Raw genomic sequence first — 23,127 nt, 5'->3', positions numbered from 1 at the left:
ATTTTAGCACTGGGGAAATAGTACAAAAACGTGAAAACTTTGAAAAAGAAATAGTAGTTTATAGTATGTTATACTATAATACTATATACATGTTGTCTATGGAAAATCTCATAACAATTATTTAGAAAATAAGATAATATCCATTCTTGTAACATAAAATGACAGTTTTGACCTGCACATTTTGTACAATGTATTAAACTGGTTGTAATACAATATTTAAAAATATTTGTGTGCTCAATTGCTCAATTTTTAAAGACTAACATAACACTATAAATGTTATATTATAAATACACTTTCAGAGAGTGCAGTCTGTTTTACAATGAAATTCTCTGTAATGATTTTAATTTAAATATGTGTGAGGGGAAAAGGGTGTTTTTTCCAAAATCTTTCTTTGCTGAAGTACTTTGTTGATGGAACACCATAAGAGGAAATGCATGCCTTAGAAGTCCAAATGGTTTCTAGTGGCCTAAATATTCATCTGAATATCCCTTATAAGTTATAGAAACTACTAGCAACATAAGTATTGGTAAAGTCTCTTTTGGGAAGTAGAGACACTTGGTGGCCATCTTTGCAATTCCTCCGGGCAGTCTTTTCAGTCAAGCAAAACTAAAGTTATATCTACTTAAATGGGGAAAGACATCTCTAATATTGCTGAAATCACAAATTAAACAAAATTTTTCCGACCAACAATAAAACCTGACATCAACTGCAGGGGTGCCGTTGACACTGTTGAAAAAACAGCAATCTACCCCCGCATTTCTGCTAAGGGAAAAAGCCTACACTAGTTGCTATATATATATATATATATATATATATATATATATATATATATATATATATATATATATATATATATATATATATATATATATATATATATATATATATATATATATATATATATACAGTGTGGCTCGAAAGTTATAAAAAATAATCTATAATGATTCTTCTTTTAAGCTTTAATAAAAAAAAAATCACAAAAATATAATGTTTCATTGAGGTAAAACAATTTAAAGTGAAGGGGAAATTACATTACAAAATAATACTCACTGGGCATAAATATTGGCACCCCTTTATTTAATCCTCTTTGCTACCTCCATTTGCAAGATACCAGCTCAGAGTCTTCTTTAATAATGTCTGATGAGGTTCATGGCAGGTGATCTTGGATTATTCCTCCATACAGAATTTCTCCAGACCCTTCATATGTTGCTGCTCTCTACTCTACAGTCATTTTCCGTATGGTTCAAGTCCGGGAACTGGGATGGCTATGGCAGGAACTTGATTTTGTGTCAGGGACCCATTTTTTATTTACTTTGATGTTTGTTTGGAACCAATGTCTTGATGAAAGATTTTACCCTGACCCATTATAAGATTTCTAGCAGAGCATCTGTTGGTATTTGATATAATCCATGATGAAGTCATGTGTCTAAATAAGATTTCCAGGAACTCTGGTATAAACGTAGGTTCAAAACAATGACTTATATTTAATATATTTATATATTATATTATATATAGTATATTTAACTGTAGACATGGAGCCATTTTTAATCCAATGTGTTCACCAAAACCATATTGTGGTCCTACTGTCAAAAATACTCTTCTTCGTTTCATATGGCTGCAAAACCAAGTCCTATTTACAGTTTTTCTCAGTTGCTTAAACACATTTCTTGAAACTATGCCTCATATTCTCAAAACCGTAAACACAAATCCATAACATCTCACACAATTCTCCAAAACACTTAAAACCATAAACTCTTACTGAAAAACTCTTCCCTCAGCCAACACAAACAAGCTTTCAAAAACACACACACTACAACATAGTATTACACAATGGTGCAATAAAATCCAAACAATATATCCAAATCTGATAAGTTATGTTGCTTGTGGTTCTCCCCCTCAAAAACTTTTTCACATAACCAAAAAAGACAATTAATGTATGCATTAGCACATTTTATTAAGTCATGTGCTACATAGCACAACGGTAAAAAAATAAAAAATAAATGATTCCGCTTTAACATCCTGTCTTTGTTCTGGGTCAGGCCAGAGAATCTCATCCACATCACAGGCTATATTGGCCCTAGCCAAACAAATCCTCTTGCATGATCCACCCCTGGCATACATCTACTGATATGTCTATGAGGCTGTTTACACTTGGCATTAACATGCATTTTCGTCGATCGGATCACAAGTGAATGACGGTAATGCCAGGTGTAAATGGTGTTCAAAACGTTTTGAGCTCGTCCACTTTCGACCACTTTCAACCACATCCAGAGGTAGTCGAAACCACTTTCGATCGGATCGCTTTGGAGTTGCGGAACGCACATGTGGTTGAATGCGTTCGAACAGCCACAGGCGACCGCCTTCTCTCCGCCCATTTATCTAATCTGAGGTATTAAACACAAGTTTTACGTCTTTTTTGACTTCTGGCGTGAACATACGGTGAACAGCGCTATTTTTAGCCTTTCATTGATAAAACTAAAGCGGCTGATATCCGTAGTTTTGTTTTGAAAGCGTGTGAAAGTTGCACGATCCTATTTCATCAATTGCGGTGAAAATTCAGAGAAAGCTCTTACATACACAAGTACAAAACACTGTGCAGCATGTTTACTTGCTAAACAAGCAGTGGACTCCGACATAATATTACTTTGCGTCCATATAAACTCATAATTACTCCCGTTCGCGTTTGAATGACAGCGGAGAGACTCGCCCACTGTCTCGACAGACCACCCCCTGACAGTATTCAGGACAGAAGTGGTCAAAGTGGACAAAAGAGACGGATTTAAATACCAGGTGTAAACGTTATGTGACTCTCTCATCCACTTGTGATCCGATCGATGAAAACACATCTTAATACCAAGTGTAAACAGCCCCTATCTGTATGCAAGGCAATTTGATGCATTTCTTTATTACAGTAGCATAGTCCAACAGTGTATGCACTGTAAAGTTACTGTTCAGAGCAGTCTCACTTTAAGTACATCTACCTGTTTCCCTCCCTGAAGGTTCTGAAGATGGAGGCAATGAGGAAGTTACTCAAATTGGGCTTTACTGCTCAGTGTCCCTCATTGTCATAGACATAACCACTATTGGTACCCAGTCTCTTTGGTCTTGACGATGGGCCACATGGCCTCATCCACATCACATTCAATATCCTCTCTTGCATTGCACCTAGGGAAAAATCTTCTTGTATGCCTTATCCAACCTAATATTCTTCTGCACCTGTTTCTTGGGCAGCAGCAGTCATTGCAAGGGCACTTGCTCATAGAGATGGTGATCATAAACCTTACACCTCCAAGCACTGAAGAACTCCTCTATGGGATTCAAAAATGGGGAATATGCTGGGAAAACAGCATCATCATAAGAGGGTGTACCCCAAACCACTCATTGACAAGGCGAGAGCGGTGGAAAACCTTATGCCGAGTTCAGACTGCATGATTTTCAAACTAGTCGGGTCACCTGTGGTTTCACACTGCGTGATTATCTGGGGTAGAGTTCAGTCGCTGCTGTTTCAGACTGCATGATGTTTTGGCGACAGGGGTTTTCATACTGCATGACTTTACCGTAAGAAGAATCGCCAATAACTTTGTCCCGTTCCACAAACTACGTCTCACAACCAAACGCACGCGAGAAGTGACGCGAAGGAAACAACGTGAGGTCACACGTGCAAAACACCTAAGTTCTCACGGGAGACTGGGATTATAGTCGGATTGCGATTTTGGAACTTTCGTGTTCTTGTGAATAGTATGCCATACAAACCCGTTTGCCACTGAACCTGCATTAATGACGACAGTGGGGCCTCCAGCCTTAGTCAAACGGGTTGGCACGTATGGTTGGGTTGTGATTTTGGCGCTTTCTGTGTCTTGTGAATAGTATGCCATACACACCCGTTTGCCACTGAACCTGCATTAACGACGACAGTGGGGCCTCCAGCCTTAGTCAAACGGGTTGGCACGTATGGTTGGGTTGAGATTTTGGCGCTTTCTTTGTATTGCGAATAGTATGCCATACAGACCCGTTTGCCACTGAACCTGCATTAACGACGACAGTGGGGCTTCTGGCCTTAGTCAAACAGGTTGGCACGTATGGTTGGGTTGTGATTTTGGCGCTTTCTTTATATTGCGAATAGTATGCCATACAGACCCGTTTGCCACTGAACCTGCATTAACGACGACAGTGGGGCTTCCGGCCTTAGTCAAACGGGTTGGCACGTATGGTCGGGTTGCGATTTTGGCGCTTTCTTGTGTCTTGTGAATAGTATGCCATACAGACCCGTTTGCCACTGAACCTGCATTAACGACGACAGTGGGGCCTCCAGCCTTAGTCAAACGGGTTGACACGTATGGTCAGGTTGCGATGTTGGCGTTTTCTCGTGATCTTGTAAATAGTATGCAATATAGACCCGTTTGCCACTGAACCTGCATTAACGACGACAGTGGGGTTACAGGCATTAGTCAAAAGGGTCAACAGGTTTCATTTTCTCTTAAAAATCGGAAGGTGACCCTTAGTTACCATATATACCGTCGCAGTGGGCCCCCAATTTGCAAAATCCTCAACTGTGGATAATATAATTATGCCGCAATAGTTAGTCTGTCTGAAACTAAGCTGATTAAACCACATCACTGTGTGACACTTGCATTACATGTGAACGGCCCCTACGCTAATATGATTTTGTTTTTCTCTCCCGGTCTCGTCCCTGGGTCCCATTGACCCTGAGGACAATGGGACAAACAGACCCAGTTCCGGTAGAAGTGAAAGTCGGCACACCTCTGATCTACTGGTCGTCCCTCAATGTGATGCCCAGGTGATGCCTGACCAACGACCACCGGCAGGACCCGCTTAATATCTGCTTAATCTCTGCTTAATCTCCGCTTAATCTCCGCTTAAGCTCCTTATCCGTTTATATGTGTGTGTATACTGCCCTCCAAAGGCTAAGTGCAGTATCTACGCAAACACTGAAACTGAGAAAAATGGCTTTAAAGTTTTTTACACCAGCCAGTCAAACATGTTACTGCAATTTTGGCACACACATTTCTCTGAAATGGGACAAAATTTAACCAGGAGACTTTGTCACAAGACACAACAGATCTCACAAAGCCCATTTTAACCCTTAACTCAATTTTGACCAAATGCGTAGTTACTGCGCTTTCGCTTTGTAGGGCAGTATACATGTATATCTCCCAAGGGTTTTTCCCTCCTAGGACTTTTTATTTTTATTTCCTCGGCTAAACAACCGGGGGTTTTTGTTTTTTTTCTCCTAGGGGGTTTTTTACCCAGGGGAGGTAGCCTGCTTGGGCTTAACTTAGCTTCTTCTCCTAGACGTTACATTAGTAATATGCTCGCTCATAATGTCGCGTCATAGCCGCAGCAAATTTGACTGCTTATGCTATTGTGTATTATGTTGTGCTATCTGTCGTTTTTCTGTGCTTTTACTGCTTCTATTAATGTAAAGCTGCTTTGAAACAATTGAGTATTGTGAAAAGCGCTATATAAATAAAATTGAATTGAATTGAATTGAATTATTATTAAAAATGGTGGCTCGCAAGAAGCATACCATATTGCATGTGCGCTCATTTGCAGCAGAAAGAAGAAGAAATAAAGATTATGAAGGAGGAAATGTTTTGAGAGACTCCTTCCCGAACTTCCAGCTGTCCTGTATGTTGCTCTCTCATTGGCTGTAGGTCATCGCTGATGTTATTGTCAGTCAAAACACATTTCACACGGCATGATTTTGAATCGCCGACTGTTCCAGATATTTAGCATGCCAAATATCTTACGGGTGTCGGCGACTCGTCGGTGATTCTCTCCGAACGCGTTTTTTATAATTCACACTGTGTGATTGTCACTCGCTTGCACGAGCATCGATTTGCCTGTGATTTTGGGCATTTGTCGGCGAGTCAAAATCAGGGCTAAAATCGTGCAGTCTGAACTCGGCATTAGACCTCCTCCATCCATGCTGGCAAAGAACAACACAGACGGGACGTGGCATCTTTTTTATAAGGCCTGCAGACTGGTTGCTATTTAAAGATTTGTGTGAAGGAGTGTCAAACAGGTGCTTCAGCGATATCATACTGATCTAGGTAGTTTCTTATAGTTAGGAATAGATGGTTTCTGTTTGGTTACCATAGCTAAAACAATGGAGTTTGGACTGCTTGAATGACATCTGTGTTTAAAGGGACACTTCACCGATTTGCATAAGCTTTGTATCGTTAGGACCCAGTCATGTTTTTAAATGGCCGTGCATCATTCCCTCAGTTTCCCCTAAGACGGGAGAAAAACAGATTTAAAAATCATCATTTTGCATCATTGAAAGAAGGAACTGCTACAAACACTCATTCCTTATTTTTCCAAGGTGGGGGCTATTTTTTACCGTTGTGCTGTGTAGCACATTACTTAATAAAATGTGCTAATGCATAAATTGATTGTGTCTTTTTTGGTTATGTGAAAAAGTTTTTGAGGGAGAGAACCACAAGCAACATAACATCAGTTTTGGATATATTGTTTTGATTATATTGCACCATTGTGAAAAATGTATTGCTTGTATTGCACGACACTCACGGTACAGACCTATTACAGATCAGTGGGTGGGATTTATATAGCCTATGTATGTAAATATACAAACACAGACGGAAAAAAATTAGCCGTCATCTTTATGCTAAGCTAAGCTAACAGACGTTGTGGAGCGAGCCAGACTTCATGTTACAATAATAGCGGAAGGTAATCGATATGATATGGAAGAGGGTGATTTTGCAAGTGTGGTGCTCTAATCCTGTTCATTGCACCTTTATGAGCCACAATACAGCAAAGAGCTGAGCCAGATGGAGGAACAGAAGCCCGAGGAGTAGGCCGGAATCGCCTGGGCTTCAACTGCGTAGAGAAGCCCGGGGAAGGCGTCGCAACCCTTGGCCCCTGCTGCGTAGAGAAGCCTGGACTGGCTCGATCTTGGACGGACTAGTAGTGACTGTACCCTCGCTGTGTTTTTTGTATAACATTTCCGCATCAGATCAGAATATGGACGTTTGCTTGGTGAATGGTGACAGGCACTTTGCACGTGTTTATTTGTTTAGGACGTGTTTTGCTTACGAGCACAAGCGCTGAACCACTGAGTGCGGTGGTCGCGTTTGTGTGCAGGATGCAGGGATAAACGGACGTCTCTGAGCAGTGTTTTATATGTCTATATTGTGAAAGCAATGAGGCCAATATAACACAGATGTAATTACAGTAAACAAGAGACAAAAAGAAAATTGGTAAAACTAAATAAACATTTAATATGCAAAGTACTTGAAAAGACATTTGTATTGCGGATCTGAAACCTCACGTTACTGTTTGAATAAGACTTTGCTACACACCAGACCAGAGTGTTATTGTGTGTGACAACGTAACATCACGTTTAAAAGTAAGTCATGATTGGTGTGTGTCAGACACAGTGGCGGCTATTTTCTTTAGCACGTTTTACTAACGTGGCATTTATGTACACTATTGCATATCTGAGTGGTGTTCCGATTAATGGGAGTGGCTTGCAGAGCTGTGCATTGTGGGAGTTGTAGTTTTTCATAAAAATGTGTCTTACAGTCATGTTCTGTCTTTTCTCTGTCAAATAGGCACAAAATTCTAAATTTATGTTACATTTCGACTACAAACATGACCCACTTTCAATAAAGATTAATGTTTTTATCAATGAAATGGCCCTTTTTTGCAAAAGGGTGGGGAAAATGTGTCAATCCAAAGAGAAAGAGTTAACACATTTGCAAGACGTGTCTTCTGCTTTGCTGAGATAGTGATGATGAAAACTGTGTGGATCCTAGTTTCTTTAACCAGGTCAAAGCAATCAAGAAAAACTGTATCTGTCACAGGTCGGAGCGGACCACCACTATCTGGAGTCTCGCTCCTCCCTCTGTTTCCACCCCGAGGAGGTCCCAAAACACCCCAATGACCAGACAGACGAGAAGTCTAAAATTTGACAAGGTTTATTGAATTAAAAGGGGAGGGGGTAAAGGGGAAAATCTAAAAGTGACTTCTGGAATCAGATAAGAGCTGGGGGACTAGCGTGGGTGCCCGGACTCGTCCTCTCAGACTCAAGGGAGCGTGGAAGGAAATGCCTTTTAGTAGGCCTCGTACACAGCAGGTAAAAGTATGCCTGGTTTGTCTTCCTCTCCTCACCAGTGGAAGGCAGGTAGGTACTCCAGACCTTTGTTCCTGGACTTACAAGAGGAGATAACAGGTGAAAGTGTACAGGTACATATGCAGATAGATACAACAACTATTAGCTGTAGGATATCTAGGGGGCTTACAGTCCATACACTGAATTCTTTGTGTTCAGTGTGCCGCATTTGTTGGACAAACAAGCATACAGGTGACTTTTTGACTCTGGACTTTTAGCTTTAGGCAAACAGGTAAGTACACAGGGCTCTTGACGTTGGGCAGACAGGTGAGTACACAGGTCCTTTAACTTCGGGCGTACAGGTGAGTATTCAGGTAAGTTTAACTTACGGGCTGGCAGGTGGATACACTGGGCTTTAGCCCTGGACGTAATGGCGGATAAACTGGCCATTTAGCTTTGGGCGAACAGGAGGTTTTACAGGTGAGTATTCAGGTAAGTTTAACTTACAGGCAAGCAGGTGGATGCACTGGGCCTTTAGCTCTTCAAAGCACAGACGGGTGGAGGAGACGTGTGTAGACACAACCAAGTCGTAATGCTCCGCTTGCGAGCAGACTTACGGAGAAGTCCCAGGCGCTTTCACTTTCCAACATTCAGGTCCCGCGTCCATACGAGCCCTTAGCTCAGGCCTGTAGGCTGGTAGCAGAGGACACACAACTTCACTCACAATTATCAACTCCACTAGATCTACAGCAGAACATACAACACCTCTTTACCCAGGCAGAGGAAGATGGAACTGGTCCTTTGATCGTGTACAGGTATGGAAGCAACCGTCCAACGCCACCACTCGGCTCTTCATACACAGGGCTCTTTCCTCGGCCTTGACTATATGACTACTGACAAACACTGAGGACAGCACAGCACGACAATTCTCCACGTGTACTCACTTCAATAAAATCACAGAAACGCAATCTTCAAACTCACAGTGAAGAAATGGCCCTTTTTTGCAAAAGGGTGGGGAAAATGTCACAGTGTCACAGCTTCGGCCCGGGTTCGGAGACCCGGATAAACAAACGACAGAGGCAGGAGGACAGCATGTGAAAGTGTAGAAGCCACGATCCTAGGACTCCTTCTCCTCCGCTAACTTCCACACACACAGTAACTGAAACAGACTGGGTGATGAATGAATACTTAATGTTGCTCCACAAAGAAGAATTTGGGCGATGGTAGGGCAAGGATAAGGATGGCGGTACACCACAGAAGGGGTTCTTATGTATCACACTGTTCCTTTCTTTGCACAGTACCTCACAACAGACGTCCCAATCCTCTGAGGTTTTTACCCAGCGGACTATGTCAAACTCCTCCGTCTCCGTGTCCTCTCTTTTGGATCCACTTGCTACGTTCATTCGACATCTCATCTTTCCTTCGCCCAGCATGTAAATCCACATAAAATGTCTCCTCCAACACACCGAAAGCTTTCACCTAAATCCCAGCGCACATCGGAACAAAACTTCACGCCTCTGGTCTCTTTGTTGCCCTATTTATGGGCTTCCTCTTCTCGTAAAAATCTGGAGAGTTTGGTTCCGCCCGGAAGTGTTTCCGCCTAGACGGGAGATCACGAACACCGGAACTTCCGGTAAACACCGCGAGAGGAAAATCAGCTAATTCAATGCAGGTGCCGCTGATTAACACTAGCGGTTGGGGATTGGAAGAAACTACAAGCAAGGGAGTATAAAGGATCATCCAAAAACACAGTTAGAGTTCGTTGCTGGAGTCGCTGTTGGTTCTGTGTTGGCGCTGTTGCTAGAGCTTGTACACTTTCCAGGCTCGGCTGGCGTGGCTGTGTGGGACGAAGAAAATCGCAATCGCTGTGATCTGGAATAGAACAGAAAGAGGATCGGAGTTAGCGTGAGTGATTGTTTATATGAAGAAACTGAAAGCTGTTGAAATCCTTGTGTAAACACTGCCATAGGAGTGCAACGCCTCATCGTGTGAAGCTGGAAGTACTGGCCTGTGTGCAAGTGTCGAAGGGGAAAGCAACAGAGCAGATTCTACGGTGACTGTGAGTACGCAAATTGTGATTGTGGGACGCTGTATGTTAACCCGTTGTGTGGCAGACTACCCCAGAAAAGGGAGGACGGCCCTACCACGGAACAGTGGGTGGGAGAGCCAGAAGAGGACGAGTTTGGGCTGCTAAAGCTTCATGAACGTAGACTGGGCTGTGCTAACAACGCCAATCGAACGCCGGTGAAGGAGAAGAAGACGGGGCTCTTAAGTGTTCACTTGAGTATGGTTGGTGAGTCTGTATTGTTGTGGGAAATTCCCTTTGAAGTGGTGCAGTGTCTTTGCTGTGTGTGTATCGTCAGCTAAACCCCCGCCTCCATCCCCTTTGTCGTGGAAGAACGGAAAGGCTGCCGGCACCAGTTGCTGTATATTGCTTGACACATGCTGTGGGCGAGCCCCGAGTGTAAATATTTACCGTGGTGAAAATCGGCGGGCTTCTTGTGGATCTGGGTTGTTCTGTGGAGTGGTGGTGAAGAGTTCGACCGCTGGAGACCGTGTGAGTACAGCCAAAGGTACATGCTTGCTTGTGTATATCTATTCATAACCTCTACTGTTGCGGATTGAGGCGGAGTTAGACCCCACCTGTTCCGAAGCCTCTTCAAAGGGGCGCCCCTGTCCAGTGCTCTATAGTCGAGGAAGTGGAGAAGAGAGGGCAGCGCTCGGCTCGGTGCGACAGAGTGGTATTGTGCCCTCCGCAGTAGCAGCAGCCGTCGAGAGGATTTGTTCCCTGACGCCATCATCATCACATCGTCTCGAGGCCTCGGGCGAGCTGTGAAAATACGGTCACTGTAAGTCCACCATTTTCTACTAACCCAAATGAAATGTATGCATGAACTGATCGTCAATTGACCACGAGTGTTGGCCTGGAGAGAAAGTGAAACCTTACCTGTACCATACTTACTGAATGTCGTCTCACGCTGGAGAGGTGCGAGAAAACCCCAGTTGTGTATTTAACCGATCTTTGTGTCCCAGCCAGCAGCCTGTGTAGAGAGAGAAAGTGGAACCTTACCTGTACCATACTTACTGTATGTCGTCTCACGCTGGAGAGGTGAGAGAAAACCCCAGTTGTGTATCTAACCGATCTTTGTGTCCCAGCCAGCAGCCTGTGTAGAGCGAGAGAGAAAGCGAAACCTTACCTGTACCATACTTACTGTATGTCGTCTCACGCTGGAGAGGTGAGAGGAAAACCCCAGTTGTGTATCTAACCGACCTTTGTGTCCCAGCCAGCAGCCTGTGTAGAGCGAGAGAGAAAGCGAAACCTTACCTGTACCATACTTACTGTATGTCGTCTCACGCTGGAGAGGTGAGAGGAAAACCCCAGTTGTGTATCTAACCGACCCTTGTGTCCCAGCCAGCAGCCTGTGTAGAGCGAGAGAGAGAAAGCAAAACCTTACCTGTACCATACTTGTTTTATGTCGTCTCATGCTGGAGAGGTGAGAAAAAACCTCAGTTGTGTGTCTAATCGATCTCTGTGTTCCAGCTAGCAACCTGTGGAGAAAAGGAAAAAGTGAAACCTTACTGGCACCATACTTACTGTACGCCGGCCCCCGTTGGAGAGGTGAGAGAAACTCCAGTCGTATGAGCTAATCGATCTTGTGTGTCCTTGTCCGTAGCCTGTGGAGAGAGAAGAGGGAGGTACTCATGATTGGAGGAACACCAACGAGGCTAGCCACAACACCACGTATTGGAGAGCTACAGTACAAATCAGAGGAAGGGTATGCTTACAAAAAGAGCCTGTTGACCCAGCACTTATATTGTCTATTTCCATTCTGCCTCCAGGAGGAAGAGGAGGGCACCACGGGATTCTAAAACCAGGGGGAGGAGCCTGAGTTGCACACCCCTCGCAGTGTCTTGGATCCCGGACACCTGACCCCACCCCCCCCTTACTCTTCCGACCACGGCCCACCTGGAGGGCAGAACGAAGAGTTTTAGTTTTAAGTCCTTCCCCCCTCCCTTTCCATTTCCCCATATCCATTTTAATTAAATTAAATAAAAACGTATATTTTTTTATACTTACGTGCCCTTGTGTTGTCTGGTCATTGGGTTGGCTTTGGGGACCTCCTCGAGGTGGAAGTTAAACAGGGGCGTGGCTCAATTACATTAGTGGCCAGCCCCGACTTGTGACACTTACCTTGAAATGTAACGGTTGCTTTTCTGAAATTAAACCCGAAATATTAAACCTTGATGACGTATGAAGTCGACCAACGCGACTTCCGGAGAACGAACTCGAAAACATGTTTGGGACATGTCCGGCAGAACTGACACGAATGGCCACCCTACACCTGATCGATATAAATCTTGATTGTTCTTGCCCGGAGTAGCCGGAACCGGTCGGGTGTTTGTGGAAATCGGTCCGGGCGGAACTATTTCCGCCATCTTTTGTTCTGCCTATAAAAGTCACTCCGTGACATATCTATCTACTAAGGGATCAGAACGCTATCCAACATTCCCTTTAAACGCAAGGGCGCAAGTTCCATGGCGGGTTGCTATTATTATGATGGATTTGATAGGCGCACGCCAGGAGCAGTTCACAGCCGAGGAGACCGACGTTCTTGTAAGAGCAGTCAAAGACAGAGAAGTTGTTTTGTATGGGGATGGGAAAAACCCGCCCAAATCAGCGTCGGTTAAACAGGCGTGAGAGGAAATAGCCGCAATTGTCTCATCAGCTGCGCCAAGCACTACAATAATGTCAGGAGACGGGGGGATCCCAAGCTTGCCAGCATAAATCGGGCACGCCGGGCACACAGGAGGACATCGCTGCGTCCACCCTCACCGCTGAAAGGGTTTGGGGGCTTTGAAATCGGACACAAGAAACGCAAGCAAGGTCCAACCCCAAAGTACACTTACAAATCAAGTTCACATACATGAAGGTTTCTTATGAAAACATTTTAATTATTATTTAGATAAAATAAACGTAATACAGCCACACAACAAACTTATGAAAATATTTTAATCGTTATTTGCATGATAATTGTTTAACGCTGCCACACAAAATAAATAAAAACTATCACCATAATATGCTCACCACAATGATTTTCCTTATCTCATGTATTAATATTTTTTATTGTAACAATTTATGATTGAATGATTTCCCTTATCTTATATTTTTTATTGGAACAATTTATGATTTGCAAACATAACTGTTGCATCTGTGTAGATTAGATAAGCAATGCGCGTTGTGCAGGCTATACATTATGGTCAAGCATGCGCCCTTAAAATAGGATAATGAACCACGCGCAACGCGCCACTGACTTTAGACTAGTTTTTTTTTTTGGTTAGTAGCGCAATTGTTTTTTGAAACTGCAAAATAGCATAAGAGATGGTTTGTGCCGGAACACGTCTCCTTTTTTGCGCTGAACCGCCCAGGGAGCGCAAGTTCATTCCCTAGTTTGCCGATGTACGTCTGTGGAGGGAAAAACCCGCTGTGTACAAAATGATACATGCGTCACTGACAAAGTCAATTGCGCTGGGTGCAAGATAGTCCCCTTAGTGTTTCCAGCTTGGTAATTGTTTTCTAATTGAGCCTAAGCTGTGCTGACTTGAGTGAACAGTATTGAATGCTAGTGCTTTCCATATGACCACATGTTGTAAGCACTGAGAAATGTAGGGATTTGTGTGTAGAGTTTTGAAGTAACAGTTCACCAAATCTCACTGATGTGTTAAAGCAGGGGAATAGTGTTTATAGTTCTGCACAATGGGTGTGCTTTTTGGCCATGTTGAAACAACCCAGCAGTTGGGTTAAAACAACCCATTATTTGCTAATTTTAACCCAGAAATGTGTTCTGTCCAATAGTTACCCAGCCCTGTGTTAAAAACAACCCAATATTTTTTAGAATTACTACAAAAAGATTTCAGCTTACAAAGCAGCTTACTAAACAATACATATGTTAAAGGAAAACCCCACCATTTTTTTATATTTTACTATGTTCTTACCTCAACTTAGACAAATTAATACATACCTCTCTTTTCTACGAAAGCCGAGAGAGGCCATGCACTGTTATTGTTTCTGCTTTCTTGTTTTCTCGTGATCACGACTTAATTTCTCGTTATCTTGAGATAACAAAAGTTGCTTTCTCATGATCTCGACATAACAAAAGTCGTATTCTTGAGATGTGATTAAAGCTTACGTGTACTCGATAGAACGTGTTGTTTTGTTTGTAAACAGCAAAAGCACATTTTGCTAAATTAGCATGGATAAACAAATGAGATTTTACTTGGATCAGAGATTCGCTCAAACTGAAATAGATTTGTCAATATTTACAATTTTACAGTGGTGAATTTAGGGACCGTCTTTAAGTTACTCAATAAAATACACTAGGGGTGGAACGGTACATGTATTCGTTTCGAACCGAATCGGTACGGGGGTCACGGTTCGGTGCATGAATTTTAACTGAGAATACACGGTATGAAAATAAAAAAAACTTGCGTGCAAAATAATTAATGTAATGCAGAACTACTGTTAGATCCACGGGTTCTTTATGGACAGCTAAGCTTTTGCCCCGCTTTAGCTCTGAAGCTCTGATTGGCGCCGATGCTGCCGAGCTCCGCCTATGTATGCGCTCTATCAGAGCCCGTCTACATTCTGGCACTCTGCAGTTTTTTGTCAGGTCGACGCCGGTCCAGTCAGTTACTAGTGAGCAGCGATAGCGAGGATGGCAAGTGGTGTTCCACAAGAGTTAGATGCTCCGCCAGCCTCTTTAAGATCGCAAGTTTGGCAAAACTTCAGTTTTCCAGTCAGTTACAATAGTACAGGCGAGAGAGTGGTGGAAAAGACGAGGACTGTGCGTCGGCGTTGTTCAGCAGTTGTTAGGTATGTTAGTGGAAATACATCTAATCGGGGCTCTCAAGTCTCACGCATTCACCTTGACACACACGCATTTCAGTCAGTTCACACGTGACACTTTGTATTTCTCATGCTGAGAAGTAGGAGATAAATTGTCCTGCTAATATACAATTAATGGACGAGGCGCAGTTCTGTCGAGTTCAGCTGCTTTTTTAAAGTGTTCTCAACTTTACGCAGCGGCATCAGTGTCAGGGTACCGCGAGAAATCTTGCGGAGGAGGCTGATTTCAAATCGCTCTCGCGTTACTCTAACGTCATCCACTTGTCGTTTCTTGCAGCGCCTCGTGAAGTCGTACACACCTATTAATTCATCCTACAAGCCTATTTTTTTGTTCTTTAGTACATTAATATGAAATAAGACCAAAATGTAATTTTAAAATGTATTTAGGTAACACTTGTAATACATTTGAACCCATATTTGTATGAAAGATGAGTACAAGATTACTTAAAGTGGTATACATTTTTGAAATACGAGATAGTATCCAACACAGCAGGAGACTCCTATGCGGATCCGAGTTCAAGTCGCCAAACCCGCGTGATTGTCACATTCGTTTTGGAGCCGCACAGAGGATCAGCTCCGCCTCCGGCAGTGGCGTAAATTCTACTGTCAAACAGCGGATCCTGAACGGACCCATGTCGGATCCTCGGACGCGCCTTTACTGAACGGTTAAACAATGCACACCTGTCAATCGAGACTTTCGTGCTGGGACATGGTTCAGCTATACCCTCTTTTGAGTAAGTATTGATTTCTTGATATAATTGTGGCAGTAAACATTGTTTTTTAATCATCCTGTATACTAATGATTGGAATGGCGTTGATATTAGGAAAACTTGAGCATGTTCACTAGTGGATAATGGTTAAGCCAGCTGTGCATTATTAAGTTTACATGTTGGCAATTTTGGTGTAGTGTATCTGCCATCTTCTTTATAATGAAAATTAATCTTTGGCAATTTACTCATTGTTTGACTCGGTTCAGACTCACGGTCACACTGCAAGATGCCATGTGACCTAATCAGTGACTAAATGAATGCAGGTGTCAGTCAGTGACTAAATGAATGCAGGTGTCAGTCAGAGCGACTGTGTGGTTGGTAAAGACAATCTTCTCGTCTGTTATTTTGAGCGTCTGGTGATTTAACCAGAGGTGTGTAACGAATTCCATTTACAGTTTGGGTAACTAGTACTTTTAAAGTGATTTTTAAGGATACATTTACTCAGGTACATTTCTAGTGAGAAAACTGTACTTTTACTTCATTCGGTGGCATTACTATGATAAGCATACTTGACTTTGGATGCTACATACCATAAACATCTGTCTGTTTGATTACAGGTGCTGTGTTCAACCTGGCAACAGATCGGGCAACAAGGAGACGTGTAATGGAAGAAATGATTAAATAATAAAAAAACATTTTTGTTGAACAACTTGTCTTTCTCCAGTTATTCATTGTCAGATGTTTTAGCTGTGCATAGTGCAGCATTTCATTGAAGTTGTAGCCTAATAGATCAAGTATTTTATGTTTGCATTGACCTATAAAGCACTAAATTAGGTTTTGACCAGAAAAAGAATATTTTTTAACAAAAACAGAATATGCTATAACTGTCCATAAATTCGTAACGGAACCGCTCCGGAGTCAGTAGCTCCGGTCTGCATCCGTTGCGGATCCGTCCCGAAGCTTATTTCAGACTTTTAATGAGTCAGTTGCGGGTCCGCGGCAGATATATGAATGAATTTGCGCCACGGATGCGGAGCGGATACAGCACGAGGCCACGGCGGGTCCGCGATCCGCCTTTATTGCGGATCCGTCACTGCGCGCAAGTGGACACCGACACGGGTCCGTTTCGCGGGTCCGTTCCGGAAGCCGCGATACCTCCGCGACTGATCCGCCACGGAGTCCTTTTGCTGTGTGGGTTGTTTCCTGTCTGCCATTATTGGACAAACTGATTAATCCAGGTGTTTCTGATTATTGTTGTTGTGACTACTGAGGTCAGGCACACCTGGATTAATCAGTTTGTCCAATAATGGCAGACAGGAAACAAGAAGCTGGCTGAAGTTCAGGAATTTTATTTTAAGATGTGTATGAACAGGTCTTTTGGGCTTGATTGTATCTGTTTTAACTTTTATTGTCAAATAAAAACAAACAAACAAACAAACAAGTAGTGCAGCTGGGCATAAAGCCTATTGTCTACTGTGTTGAGAAATAAAATGAAATAATTTTTAATGTTAAAACCTCTTTATTTAATGCTTTATTTATTTTATTTTAACAGCAAACAAAAACAGACAAAAACACAAACAGTCTTAAAAGGTCTACATGTCCAATATTCTTATGTGACAACCAACCCCGCAAGCTATGTGACAACCATCCCCAACTGACTTCTTGACAAACATGATAAGCTAGCTGCCACACGGCTTTAACTTGATCGCTAAAAGATGACTCAAAATAAAGCTACTACTTTTAGCTTTTGGAGTGTTTCATTTTTGAATGACTAATTTCCTACAAGATCTCCTAAAAAATTGTCTCCTAACATCAATGTTTTGTGTCTGCTCAGCAAAATTTCAAGTGCAAATGAGTAAGCTATTAAAGGCTAACAAATTGATATCAAAATTGTACCACAGTGCCATGTAGTATGTCTGGATTGGAATAAGCAGTGTGACAACCAACCCATGAGACAACCAGCCCCGGTCTCCCCTACTAATGTAACGTCTAGAAGAGGAAGCTACACTGTCAGAAAAAAGGGTACGGTTGGGGTCCATTTGTGCCACTTAGGGTACAAATGGCGAAGTTGTAGCCTCAGTGGGTCATAGTTGCACCTTAGGGTACTAAAATGTACCATTTAGGAATAAAAAAGGTACAAAAAGGTTTCCAACAGTCAGAGGGTCCATGTTTGGACCATTTAATCTCCAAACAAAGGTACAATCACAAGCCCTTTCTTAATATTATTGTCTCTGGGTCACAAAACTTAGTTTTAACAATATTTCAGGCGATAATACATATGTATAATCTTTACATATGCACTCATTTAGTAAAGATAGCGCCTTTTTAAAAAAATGCTTAGACAAATTCGGAAATACCAGCGGGCGGCAGTGCTCGTTCACCTGTTGAGCACAGCCTGATCTTGGCCACTCCTTTTGTTTGCTGCTGGCCTTGATTTATCTGTGTCTGGCGGTCAAAAATTAAATTTATTTGTTTTGGATATCTCTAACCAACAGTCTTGTCTCATGAATCTATTATTTGTTTATTTTATACATATTAAGTCTCGTATAATTATTATTATTATTTTTTGGGCAGACGTAAAATGTATTTTTTTATTTTATTTTTTTTACTGGAATTTGTTTTTGTCTGTACTTACTGTTACACGATACAGAATAATGAAGTGGTTTTAATATTGCACTTTAACCAGTTTAAAAATAAAAATACGTTACTCAATGTGTTGGGGTTTAAACCGGTTTTACTTTATATATTTTTTAATTTAAATTTGGACAAAAACGTCTCAGGTTATGTATGTAACCCTGGTTCCCTGAGAAGGGAACGAGACGCTGCGTCGCCATAGCAACGCTTTGGGGAACGCCTCGGCGTGACTAATCTGAAGCACGTGTAAAACATAAACAATGATGAGATAATTGTATACTGACCGTGATGCCGTGCGGACCAGGGGTATAAGAAGGCATCCCACACAAACACATTCGCTACAAGTGCCGAAGCAAGTGCCTGCAGGGATGCAGGGAGTATGGCATGGAGACGCAGCGTCTCGTTCCCTTCTCAGGGAACCAGGGTTACATACGTAACCTGAGACGTTCCCTTTCGAGGAACTCGAGCTGCGTCGCCATAGCAACGCTTTGGGGAACGAGATGCCCACGCTTCCATACTACCAAATGCCTATAGCGTGTATAACTGAACACAGTCAAGGCAAAAGAACCTGGGACCCCAAGGAGGAGTCCAGGTCTAAATTATAAAATCTGACGAAGGTGAGCGGCGAAGACCAACCGGCCGCATCACATACGTCCTGGAGTGAAGCGCCTGACCCTAAGGCCTTAGAGGCAGCCATACCCCGGGTAGAGTGGGCCCTCACAGCGACGGGTGAGGGTATACCCTGATGTTCATAAGCCAGTGGGATAGCATCCACTATCCATCTGCTCAAAGTCTGCTTGGTCACCGGTAAACCTCTTCTGGGTGAACCAAAGCACACAAATAGCTGCTCGGACTTTCTCCACTGAGCAGTCCTGTGAACATATGTATCCAGTGCTCGCACAGGACACACCAAATTCAGCTTTTCCTGGTCCGCACTACTGAATGGGGGAGGACAAAGGGCCTGCAGAACAATGGGCCTCGGCACATTGTTCAGCACCTTAGGAACATAACCTGGCCTTGGGTGTAGAAAAGCCTTAGCCATCCCGGGTGCAAACTCAAGACATGTCGTGGATACCGACAGGGCCTGAAGGTCCCCCACTCGCTTTAAAGAAGTAATAGCCAGAAGGAACACAGTCTTAAAGGCCAGAAACCTATCTGGCGAAGTCTCAAGTGGCTCGAACGGAGCCAACGAGAGCCCTTCCAGCACGACCGCTAGGTCCCAAGTGGGCACCCTAGACCAGGTCGCAATCTACGAGTCCCACGAAGAAAGCGAGCCACTAATGGGTGTCTACCCACTGACGAGCCTTCCACAGGAGTATGGTAGGCAGAAACTGCTGCCACATAAACCTTAAGGGTGGAAGGAGTTAATCCATCAGAGAAACGCTCCTGCAGAAACCTCAGCACCACGTCGACGGGGCAGTTGACTGGGTCTGCCAGACGAGCCGAGCACCAAGAGGTGAAAGCTTTCCACTTAAGGGAATAAAGTTTCCTTGTGGAGGGAGCTCTGGAGTTAAGAATGGTCTCCACAACCTCATCTGGGAGACCTGAGTCTATGAGCCTGGCCCCCTCAGCGGCCAGACCCACAGTTTCCACATCTCTGGGCGGGGGTGGAAGACTGCACCCCCTACCTGTGACAGAAGGTCCCTCCTGATAGGGATCTCCCACGGGGGGCTTTCCAGAAGGGACATGAGGTCCGAAAACCATACCCGGGCTGGCCAGAAGGGGGCTATTAACAAGAGCCGAACCCTGTCCTGGCGAACTCTCTCCAGAACCCCTGGGATCAACGTGACCGGGGGGAAGGCATACAGACGTAGTCTCGGCCACGTCTGCACCATGGCATCCAAACCCATTGGAGCCGGATGCCTCAGGGAGAACCACAGGGGGCAATGTGTGGTGTCCTGGGATGCAAACAGATCTACGTCTGCGCGTCCAAATACAGTCCAGATGTGGTTCACCACATCTGGATGAAGTCTCCACTCCCCCGGGGATATTTGATGTCTTGACAGGGCATCTGCCACATTCAGGTGGCCTGGTATATAGACTGCCCTTAGCGAGCACAGTTTCTCCTGTGACCAAAGGAGAATTTGTCGCACCAGCTTGTAAAGTTTCCGCGACCGTAGACCTCCTTGGTGATTTATGTAAGAGACCACAGATGTGTTGTCTGTCCGGACAAGAACATGATGGCCCCTCAGGTCTGAAAGGAAATGCCTGAGTCCAAACCATACCGCCATCATTTCCAGGCAATTTATGTGCCATAGATGATGATGCGGTTTCCAGCGATTTTGACCCTGACGGCCTTCCATAATCGCACCCCAACCTGTAAGGGACGCATCTGTCGTCAGGGTCACACGTCGACAACGCGCTCCCAGCACAGGACCTTGGGACAAAAACACAGGCTTTTTCCACATCGCCAGAGCACGCAGACAACGGTGCGTGACTTTGATCTCTAAATACTGGTCTGACAAAACCAACTTATTGATTTTTATGTTTAGTTTGTTGTTTTTATTATTAAACCATAGCTTAAGATATAACTTTTAGTGTAACTTATATACGCAACGACGTCCGTCATGGAACGCTACAATGTTGTAAGTTACAGTTAAACCTAACATTAATTGACCCATAGACTTAGACATTTAGTTTCCAGCATGTTCTTATTCCCGTGCCCTTGTTCACTTGGGACGCGAGTGAGCACCTGGTATGTCACGCACGTATTTCATGTGTTTGAATTTAAGTTAACTTACATAATAAAGCTCTTGGGCCAGTTGTTCAAAGGTAAGCTGATCGGATTTTGGTGATCGGATTGGATCAAATCTTGAAAATGGGTTGTTCAAAAGGGAAAGAAGGAATCTGAAATCAGATTAGATCACAGAATCCAATCCTAGTTCTAATCTGGATCAAACCTTCAGTTTGTGTTGTTCAAAACTTGTCAGTAGGATTTGGATAACTTTGATCCAAAAAAACTGGATTATCCTGATCCCAACAGGGGGTAGGATTTAAAGGTGGATTCCAGGAGGGAAATGTAGAAAAACTTTAAAATTTGTCAAATAATACATTTGTTTCATTTAGTGTATATACTTTTATTTATATTTTGCACTTGACTTGTGTAACGGTTGTAACAGTGATAAAGTAGGTATAGTAGACATAGGCTACCAATTAAGCTATTCAGTAAAGTAAATACAATGAAATATGAAATAATCCCTGAAACAGATTTCAATAACAAACAAAAATAATATATTCAATTCATCACCGTATATTAATTTCAAAGAAACAATCATTAGAGATGAGCCTGTCAAAAATAATGTCTAACAATTGCATCCCTTACTATACGTCCACTCAGTCCCTCATTCTGACAGAATGCCAGAGGTTGGTCTGGTTCTTCAAATGGCTCAGGTGCATCATAAACATCACAGAGAGGGACATTGCGCCTGGTAGCGATGTTGTGCAGGACGATACATGCTAGTATTATGTTGCATGCTCCCTGTGGTTCCACTCGCAAGTAGTTAAGGCATGCAAAGCGCCTCTTCAGAACTCTGTTTAAATGCTCAATTGCACATCTTGTTTTGCAATGAGCAGTGTTGAAGCGTGCCTGCGCTGGTGTGGATGCTGCAAGAAAAGGAGTTATCAGCCATGGTAGGACTGGATAGGCACTGTCTCCTAATATTATGCCATCCGGTCGGTTGGTTTGGAGCTCTCTGTATAAATCACTCTCTCTCAGGATACGTGCATCATGAACAGACCCAGGCCACTTCACGACTCAGTTTGTGATGATGAGGTCAGCATTGCCCACAAGTTGGATGTTGATGCTGCGCCTGCCCTTTCGGTTGATGTACTCCCAATCCCTCTCATGAGGTGCTTGGATATGCACATGTGTGCAGTCAATAACCCCAATAGTATTGGGCATGTTCCCCAGAGTAAAAAACTTGTGCTTGGTCTGGGCAATCTGGACATCATTTGGAAATGATACAAACTGATTCACCAGGCTGGCCAAAGCAATTGACACAGCTTTCACTACATCACTCACAGTTGATTTGTCCACTCCTATATTGTCACCAACTACTTGGTAGAAAGTAGTTCCACAGACAGACTGTGACTTCTTCGGGTTCTCTGTTGAAGTTTTGGCCTGACAAGGTCTGCAATGTACTTAATATCAGCATTCCCAAAGCAAAAGCGAGCATACAGTTCTTCAGTGGTGTACTGCTCCAGTGGTTGTGCACGCTCAACATACACCCTTTGACGGTATCCTCTTCCACCAAAACGGTGGTAGCGATGGACAATACCTGCCATGTCAGTGCCTCTCTCTAAGTCCTCTGAGAAAGGCTGAATATAAGATGGCTGGCAATTTCCCACACACCAATTGGCTAACGTGTTGTGGCTTGTATTCAATTAAATCAATCATGCCCCAGGCCTATAAATACTATGTTCACTGCAACAGATGAGGTGGAACCATGGACTCAAAAGGACCTAATTTCACTGTTGCAGAAACCCATGCACTGCTGGAGGGTGTTAAGTGCCATTATGCCTCAATAATAGGAAGCTCTGTTGCGGGTGGAATGGTGACTAACAAAAGGAAGAAAGACATTTGGGTTGAAATCACCCAGAATGTGAATGCAATGGGGTCTGGCCAGAAGAGGACCTTGGAGCAAGTGAAATTTAGATGCAAGAATCTGAGGGCCAGAACAACAAAAACCCCCAAACAGGCAACAAACCCTTTAAGGGGCTGTTTACACTTGGTATTTAGATGTGTTTTCATCGATCGGATCACAAGTGGACGAGAGAGACACATT

Source organism: Misgurnus anguillicaudatus, chromosome 21 (assembly GCF_027580225.2).
Source record: "Misgurnus anguillicaudatus chromosome 21, ASM2758022v2, whole genome shotgun sequence".
Taxonomy (NCBI): domain Eukaryota; kingdom Metazoa; phylum Chordata; class Actinopteri; order Cypriniformes; family Cobitidae; genus Misgurnus; species Misgurnus anguillicaudatus.
This window is presented reverse-complemented; position numbering follows the sequence as displayed.